Source organism: Nanorana parkeri, unplaced genomic scaffold (genome assembly GCF_000935625.1).
Source record: "Nanorana parkeri isolate BGI_ZX_2015 unplaced genomic scaffold, ASM93562v1 scaffold847, whole genome shotgun sequence".
NCBI lineage: Eukaryota > Metazoa > Chordata > Amphibia > Anura > Dicroglossidae > Nanorana > Nanorana parkeri.
Genome location: NW_017307115.1, coordinates 168,640 through 177,780, shown reverse-complemented (window position 1 = coordinate 177,780; position 9,141 = coordinate 168,640).

The following is a 9,141-nucleotide window of genomic DNA, read 5'->3' as shown; positions in this document are numbered from 1 at the left end:
TTTTTCGAGTCCATTTTCAAAAACAACCTGTAAGAGCCTGAAAAATGGCCTCCAAATCTGATCGCAATCATCTTCCCACAATGTGCATTAGAAGCCGGAGCAAGTCAGACATTACCCGCCTGAGCGACATCCAATATTATCTAGTCCTTCCTCCGCAGCCGGACTATCCCTGCCCCAGCCCTTCCATTCATTGCATTTCAATTCTTTCCATCATGGAGGCTCAGCATCACACATGGGCGGTCTGCATGCGAGAACGGTCTGCCTAGGGACGCCCACTCCTCCCGACTGCACACCCACCCAACCATCAAGGCAGTTAGATATTTGCATAACTCCTCCCAAGAGCCAGCCCACCGCTTGTATCAGGGCTGAAAGCTCTTGAGAGATGTGCAGAGACAGGGTGCTGTGATGTTTTCAGGGAGCTATGTACAGCACCCTGCCTGCATTGCATAGAGATGCACAGAGATGACATCACTGAGGTGCGCAATGGAAACGGAAAGGTTTTCTTTCAACATTTCATTAGCATATTGATGAGGGGGAGGAGCCAGGGAAGGCAAACATATTCAACTTCAGCTTTAACACCTTTTGGGTTTAAATCAGTAAAAAGTAATTCGGAGAAGTTTCTCGCAGTCGAGAGGTCGCCATTGGGGGAGAATGAAACCACCCCCCCCTCTCCCCCCCGGAAGGCGCAGAGACCGCTTTGCGTTTTGTTTGGGAAATCGGCATTAATCAGCTCGCGCCCGCCCTCCGCTTTGTTCTCATTTGTCGTTGTTTTGTGATTATCACAGCCGTTTAATTTACTAACATGCAGCACGGCTTATCCCCGCTGCGGTAAAATATCGCCGTCGCCGGATGAAAGAACGGCATTAATGAAAGTGATAAACACATTTAATATAAACAAAGTCATATCTGCGGTTAACCACTTCATCGTGAGCCGAGCGGAAAGAACGGGAAAAGGATTAGAGATTAAAGATCGCCGTAATCTGCACGCCGCAACCTCATTACTGGGTCAGGAAATAATTGTCACTTCATGAAAGAGAGAACAGCGGCGGCGGCGCCGATAATACGTGCTTTGTTCCCCCAATCACGGAACGCTGAGTTGTTTTTTTTTCTTTTCGCAAATTAAATTGTTAGTTAACTTTTTTGATTGTTTTAACGCGGCCGATAGCAGTGCCATCATCACTGTGCTGCACATAGCCTGTGCAGAGAGCAGAGCTGAAGAAGGAGCTGCTGCTGCTCTCTCCTTGTGCAGGGTGACTGGTCTTGACTCCGCCCCCTCCTGTAATAAAGACTGGTCACTTGTACTCTCTATCCTTGTGCAGGGTGACTGGTCTTGTCTCCGCCCCTTCCTGTAATAAAGATCACTCACTTGTACTCTCTCTCCTTGTGCAGGGTGACTGGTCTTGTCTCCGCCCCCTCCTGTAATAAAGACTGCTCACTGCTGTTCTCTTTCTCCTTGTGCGGGAGTCCTATTGACCTGTTGTCACCGGAGTCTGTGACCTTATTGGAATTCCCAGAAGGACGGGCTGTGTCACCCCCATGTATTTCATTCTCCATTTGGGGACGGAGGCGTCATTTAATGAGTCTGGGGGTTTTCGGAGGTTTTCTAAGTTCACGCCGTATTTCTGGCTCATTTTCGGAAATAAGGAGAAGGGGAGGTCCGGGTTCTGTCTATGAGGTCTTTGACGAGGCTGCGCAAATGTGACATTCATTAACTGCGCGCACACACACGATTTTCTGCTTTGCTGGATATTGTAATTACATGTTAACGAGACTCAGAAATGAGAAATCTTTTCTATTTTTGTATTATTACCATTTACATCGCAGAGTCCGGGAACGTCCCCAGCGATGACACCGAGCGCCGCCGAGAGGATTACCCAGCAAGTACTGGGGTCATGTATGTATTGTAATGTACATAGCGCTGACATATACCACAGTGCTGTACAGAGGACACTGAGCCAGTCACATCAGTCTCTGTACAGAGGAGCTGACACTCTAATGTCCCCTCCCCCACAGTCACATCAGTCTCTGTACAGAGGAGCTTACACTCTAATGTCCCCTCCCCCACAGTCACATACTATCAACTTCCTGTTATAGGGTGACAATGCTCAGTCCTTGTTCAGGTACTTCCTGTTATAGGGTGACAATGAGCTGCCCTTGTTCAGACACTTCCTGTTATAGGGTGACAACACTCTGTGCTGTCTCCCAATTGAATCCTGAGTTGTCTTCCTGTCATGCCTTCTGATGGAGGCTGCAAGCGGACCTTAGAATACACATTACACAGATATGGTCCGCTGTTGTCACCACCATGAAGACCCCCTGCCCTGAGAAATGCCATGCCGCCATCGCTGGAGTGCATGTAGACAGGAAGTGGATGGAAAGAGGCTGCAGGAGATCAGCGGCACTGAGATGGGACAAAGGGACAGGATCAGAGTGTTGTCACCTTATAATGGGAAGAACCTTCCACCTTCACAATGATGATCTCTCTCTCTCTAACCATCGTCTGTCCCGTCTTGTTGGGAAATCGACCCGTTCCAATATTTTCTAATCTCACAATTGTCTCCGACGTTTCCTACGACCTTCATCTTCCCCTCGACCAATCGCCAATCACGCCAAGAAGTGACCATCTCAGGCGTCCTCCTGAACCATCCCATCCCCCGATGTCTGCTCGGCGATCCTCATTGGTGGATTTCCTTCTCCAGATTCTCCCGAAATTCTCCGAACGCACTGAGAGCGGAACCCGTGCCGCGTCCTCTCCTCGCCCTCCATGTCACGTGGAGTGCGCCGTCATTTCAGCTTATTGAGCCGAGCGATCGTATTTTTGGCGGCGGGAGGAAGACGCACGCTGAGTTCATTTCCTTTATTAATTTTTTTTTTTGTACATTGTAACGAAATGTTTTAATTTCCTGCAACAGTAAAACGTATCGGGGACACGAAGGAGGGGAGCCGACCGACGGGGAAGTGGAATTCATTTCATTCCGACTATATCATATAAGCAGACGGAGAAAGAAAAGAGCAGCACAGGTCAGATTATTCCCCAACATATCCCGCCGAGGATCCACGCTGACGCGTTTCACCCAAAAATGGGTTTAAAGTTCAACCTAAGCCTTCCCTTCAGTCTTCTATCTCACCTCCGTCCTCCCCTTCAGTCTTCTATCTGACCTCCGTCCTTCCCTTCAGTCTTCTATCTGACCTCCGTCCTTCCCTTCAGTCTTCTATCTCACCTCCGTCCTTCTATCTGACCTCCATCCTTCCCTTCAGTCTTCTATCTGACCTCCGTCCTTCCCTTCAGTCTTCCACAGTTGTACTGGCTCCTCTCCTGGACTGAAATTGCTGTCATCTTCTCACAATGAGCATTAGAAGCTTCAGCAAGTCAGAGAGAGCTCCGCCTCATTTCCGGACTGGAGGACATCAAGCATCATCTAGCCCTTTCATTCTTTCCTAGCTGGTACAACTATGCAAGACTGAAGGGGAGGGGGCGGAGGTCAGATAGAAGACTGAAAGGGAGGACGGAGGTCAGATAGAAGACTGAAGGGGAAGGACGGAGGTCAGAGAGAAGACTGAAGGGGAAGGACGGAGGTCAGAGAGAAGACTGAAGGGGAAGGACGGAGGTCAGAGAGAAGACTGAAGGGGAAGGACGGAGGTCAGAGAGAAGACTGAAGGGGAAGGACGGAGGTCAGAGAGAAGACTGAAGGGGAAGGACGGAGGTCAGAGAGAAGACTGAAGGGGAAGGACGGAGGTCAGAGAGAAGACTGAAGGGGAAGGACGGAGGTCAGAGAGAAGACTGAAGGGGAAGGACGGAGGTCAGAGAGAAGACTGAAGGGGAAGGACGGAGGTCAGAGAGAAGACTGAAGGGGAAGGACGGAGGTCAGAGAGAAGACTGAAGGGGAAGGACGGAGGTCAGAGAGAAGACTGAAGGGGAAGGACGGAGGTCAGAGAGAAGACTGAAGGGGAAGGACGGAGGTCAGAGAGAAGACTGAAGGGGAAGGACGGAGGTCAGAGAGAAGACTGAAGGGGAAGGACGGAGGTCAGAGAGAAGACTGAAGGGGAAGGACGGAGGTCAGAGAGAAGACTGAAGGGGAAGGACGGAGGTCAGAGAGAAGACTGAAGGGGAAGGACGGAGGTCAGAGAGAAGACTGAAGGGGAAGGACGGAGGTCAGAGAGAAGACTGAAGGGGAAGGACGGAGGTCAGAGAGAAGACTGAAGGGGAAGGACGGAGGTCAGAGAGAAGACTGAAGGGGAAGGACGGAGGTCAGAGAGAAGACTGAAGGGGAAGGACGGAGGTCAGAGAGAAGACTGAAGGGGAAGGACGGAGGTCAGAGAGAAGACTGAAGGGGAAGGACGGAGGTCAGAGAGAAGACTGAAGGGGAAGGACGGAGGTCAGAGAGAAGACTGAAGGGGAAGGACGGAGGTCAGAGAGAAGACTGAAGGGGAAGGACGGAGGTCAGAGAGAAGACTGAAGGGGAAGGACGGAGGTCAGAGAGAAGACTGAAGGGGAAGGACGGAGGTCAGAGAGAAGACTGAAGGGGAAGGACGGAGGTCAGAGAGAAGACTGAAGGGGAAGGACGGAGGTCAGAGAGAAGACTGAAGGGGAAGGACGGAGGTCAGAGAGAAGACTGAAGGGGAAGGACGGAGGTCAGAGAGAAGACTGAAGGGGAAGGACGGAGGTCAGAGAGAAGACTGAAGGGGAAGGACGGAGGTCAGAGAGAAGACTGAAGGGGAAGGACGGAGGTCAGAGAGAAGACTGAAGGGGAAGGACGGAGGTCAGAGAGAAGACTGAAGGGGGGGACGGAGGTCAGATAGAAGAAAACTGTATACAATGAAACAAGATTCCAAACATATGGAACAATATAATATTGGGGTTTTCTTCTTTCCTCAGCGGTATCTCAGTATCTGGTTCTCTTCTCGGCCTCATATTTCGGATGGAAGTTCTGGAGAATTTTTTAATTATTATTTTTGTTACTTTCTCAGCATTTTCCTTCTCTCGGTTTTCTTCAGCAGTCAGCAGCACCGCCGGTGACTCCCCGTCCGCACTCAGCACAACATCAGAGGAGGCGGCAAGCTGAGCATCGCGCCTTTTGTTACTGGAATCCGCTAGAAGAGGATTCGGCTTCTCCCGCGTCTGGAGGTCACAGCTCGCAATCCTCACACACATGTAGAATGTTTCTGAAATGTCGGCGGCGGCTGCTGCGCATTAAATGCGACAGAAAGAACGAAAAAGTGGCAGAAATAATGGGAAGTAAATGTTTCTTAAAGCAGAGAATGAGTCATGAAAAAAACTCAATGGAGAAACCGGGACTTCAAAGTATAATATTATAAGATCCAAATCTGTGCAGCTTCCTGTAATAGTGCAGGGTGACTGGTCTTGTCTCCGCCCCCTCCTGTAATAAAGACCACTCACTGCTGCTCTCTCTTCTTGTGCAGGGTGACTGGTCTTGTCTCCGCCCCCTCCTGTAATAAAGACCACTCACTGCTGCTCTCTCTTCTTGTGCAGGGTGACTGGTCTTGTCTCCGCCCCCTCCTGTAATAAAGACTGCTCGCTGCTGCTCTCTATCCTTGTGCAGGGTGACTGGTCTTGTCTCTGCCGCCTCCTATAGTTTTCTGTAGTGGGTGGGGCCTGCTGGGCTCCTCCTACAGCTCTGCTCTCTGCACAGGCTATGTACAGCACAGTGATGATGGCACTGCTACTGGCAGTGGTGTTGTCTGGAAAATAGAAGCAGAACCTCGTCAGGAACAGGCTCAATTTCCTACTTCAAACTCAGTTGTAAACCCTGAGTGATTGACAAGTACTTTAAACCAATACTATACACACACACTATATTACCAAAAGTATTGGGCCCCTCCTCCTCCAATTTATTGGATTCAGGTGTTCTATGAAATTTCTTGCTACTAAATATTCCGCGGTCGCCTGTTACTGGGATTATAACAAAGTGGAAGCAACTGGGAACAACAGCAACTCAGCCAGGAAGTGGTCGGCCACGTCACATGACAGAGCGGGGTCAGCGCATGCTGAAGCGCACAGTGCGCATAAGTCGACAAATGTCTGCAGAGTCAATAGCTACAGACCTCCAAACTCCATGCGGCCTTCAGATTGGCACAACAACAGTGCGTAGAGAGCTTCATGGAATGGGTTTCCATGGCCGAGCAGCTGCATCCAAGCCGCACATCACCGAGTGCAATGCAAAGCGTGGGATGCCGCGGTGTAACGCACGCCGCCACTGGACTCTAGAGAAGAGGAGGCGTGTTCTCTGGAGTGACCAATCACGCTTCTCCACAAAGCAAGGTCCATAAAGACATGGATGGGGAGTTTGGGGAGGAGGAACTTGACTGGCCGCACAGAGTCCTAACCTCATCCCGTTAGAATACCTTTGGGATGAATTAGAGCGGAGACTGCGAGCCCCTCCCCCAACATCAGTACCTGACCTCACAAATGGTCCAACATTCCCATAGACACACTCCTAAACCTTGTTGACGCCTTCCCAGAAGAGTTGAAGCTGTTATAGCGGCAAAGGGCGGAGCCAACTCAATACCGAACACTACGGACTAAGACTGGGATGTCTGTGTCATGTGAGATAAAACTTGTAGTCAGGAGTGACAACCCAGGAGCATGATTGGGAGACAGGCGCAGAACGTTGTCACCCCATAACGGGAAGTGCCTGAACAAGGATCTCTATGGAAAGATCACCGGGGATTATTTTAATGAAATCTACAGCTTTATACATTTTGAATATAATTTATATAATTGTATGATTTTGATTGTAATGTACACATTAGATCTGGCAATGTAACAGCCAATACAGCACCTTTCATCGCCTTTCAGTGGATGGAAGATTTCCTCCAATGGCTCTTACTTCATTACGTTGTAACATTCAATAGATACATTGTTCTTGCTGTTGTGTCCATTGTTGTAGAATTCAATATCGGGTTTTATTGTCATAAACCCGGCGGGCGGCGGTGCTGTGGCTGATAAGGTCCGGAGAGGAAGCAGATGGAATTCATATCACCTTGACTATGAATAGACGGCCGTTTATTAGATCCGTGATAGGACAAGTATATTACAGCCCGGCAGTCCCCGGCCCCCATCACACCGAGGTCGCCGGGACATTATCATCCATGTAGTATTGATTTAAGCCATCAGCATTCCCAGGGGCCCGGAGCGTCCACACTCAGCCGAGCGCCCCGAATCACATCAATGATCATGGATTCATAAGTGTTAAATCCGGGGTCACCGACCTCTCCCACGTCCAGTGTCAGGTTCCCAAGCAGAAGACAAGCCGCCACGTTGTGGTGTTTGTTTTGGGGGTTTTGTGCTCATAGATGTTCTTGTGTCAAGTTATAGAATAATGAATGAGTTGTCGTTGTCAGGGCGACTATGAGTCCAACAACTGATTTGCTGCTGCATCCAAAACATGTTCAACCCCAATGTATGGACTGCAGACCTCAGATAAGACCAGTGCATGGACTTCACACCTCAGATCAGGGCCAATGTATGGACTGCAGACCTCAGATAAGACCCAATGTAAGGACAGCAGACCTTAGATAAGACCCAATGCATGGACTTCAGACCTCAGATCAGACCCAATGTATGGACTTCACACCTCAGATCAGGGCCAATGTATGGACTTCACACCTCAAATCAGACCCAATGTATGGACTTCACACCTCAGATCAGGACCAATGTATGGACTGCAGACCTCAGATAAGACCCAATGTAAGGACAGCAGACCTTAGATAAGACCCAATGCATGGACTTCACGCCTCAGATCAGACCCAATGTATGGACTTCAGACCTCAGATCAGACCCAATGTAAGGACTTCACACCTCAGGTCAGACCCAATGTATGGACTTCACACCTCAGATAAGACCCAATGTAAGGACTTCACACTTCAGATCAGACCCAATGTATGCACTTCAGACCTCAAATCAGACACAATGTATGGACTTCAATGAAAGGACTTCAGACCTCAGATCAGACCCAATCCATGGACTTCAGACCTCAGGTCAGATCCAATGTATGGACTTCACACCTCAGATTAGACCTAATGGATGGACTTCACACCTCAGATCAGACCCAATGTATGGCCTAAGACCTCAGTTCAGACCCAATGTAAGGACTTCAGACCTAACATCAGACCCAATGTATGGACTTCAATGAAAGGACTTCAGACCTCAGATCAGACCCAATCCATGGACTTCAGACCTCAGTTCAGACCCAATGTAAGGACTTCAGACCTCAGATAAGACCCAATGCATGGACTTCACACTTCAGATCAGACCCTATACATGCACCTAAAACCTCAGATCAGCTTTAATGCATAGACTTTGGACTTCAGATTAGTCCCCATGCATACACTATCTACCTGTAGTATCTATCTATCTATCTATCTATCTATCTATCTATCTATCTATCTATCTATCTATCTATCTATCTATCTGCAATCAATCGATCTGTTATTTACCTACCTACATCTAGTTCTATCTCTATCTATTCCAACAAATTAGATGTATTGTGAGAGAGCCCAGGCAAAGTTACATTAAGTTTCTATCTATCTATCTATCTATCTATCTATCTATCTATCTATCTATCTATCTATCTATCTATCTATCTATCTATTTGTCTTTCTTTCTATCTGAATAATTGACCCCCCCTGATACTCCCACACCCTTTTAATAACTTTTTTTCCTGTAAAGTCCAGGTTAGGCTCACAGAAGTGTCGTTCTGCCCGATAGGAACCACCACAGCACTGGAGCATGGAGAGGGGAGTTCTACGTTAAGTCACTTTGATACATAATTTTTTAAAAAATAACAGAACGCGGAATGAATAATTTTTTTTATTCCTCATCCCAATAAATGTATCGAAGTTTATCAGGCGCTTTTCCACTTTAAATCTGATACCGTTTTCCTCCAAACCGGCTTTCCATTTCGTTCCTGAGAATACCAAAATAACCTGTTTGCTGACAGGATGATGAAGCTGTCAAGAAGCATGATGGGAAGATTTCTCCGTATGATCCGACGGCTGTTTAGTAATAACAAGATTCTTTCTTCATTGCGTAAGTCAATAAATTATTCTCTGCAAGACTTCCCAAGTCTACAGAATAATCCGCAGCCCCCCCCCCTCCCCCCCTTTCAACCCGTCACTGGG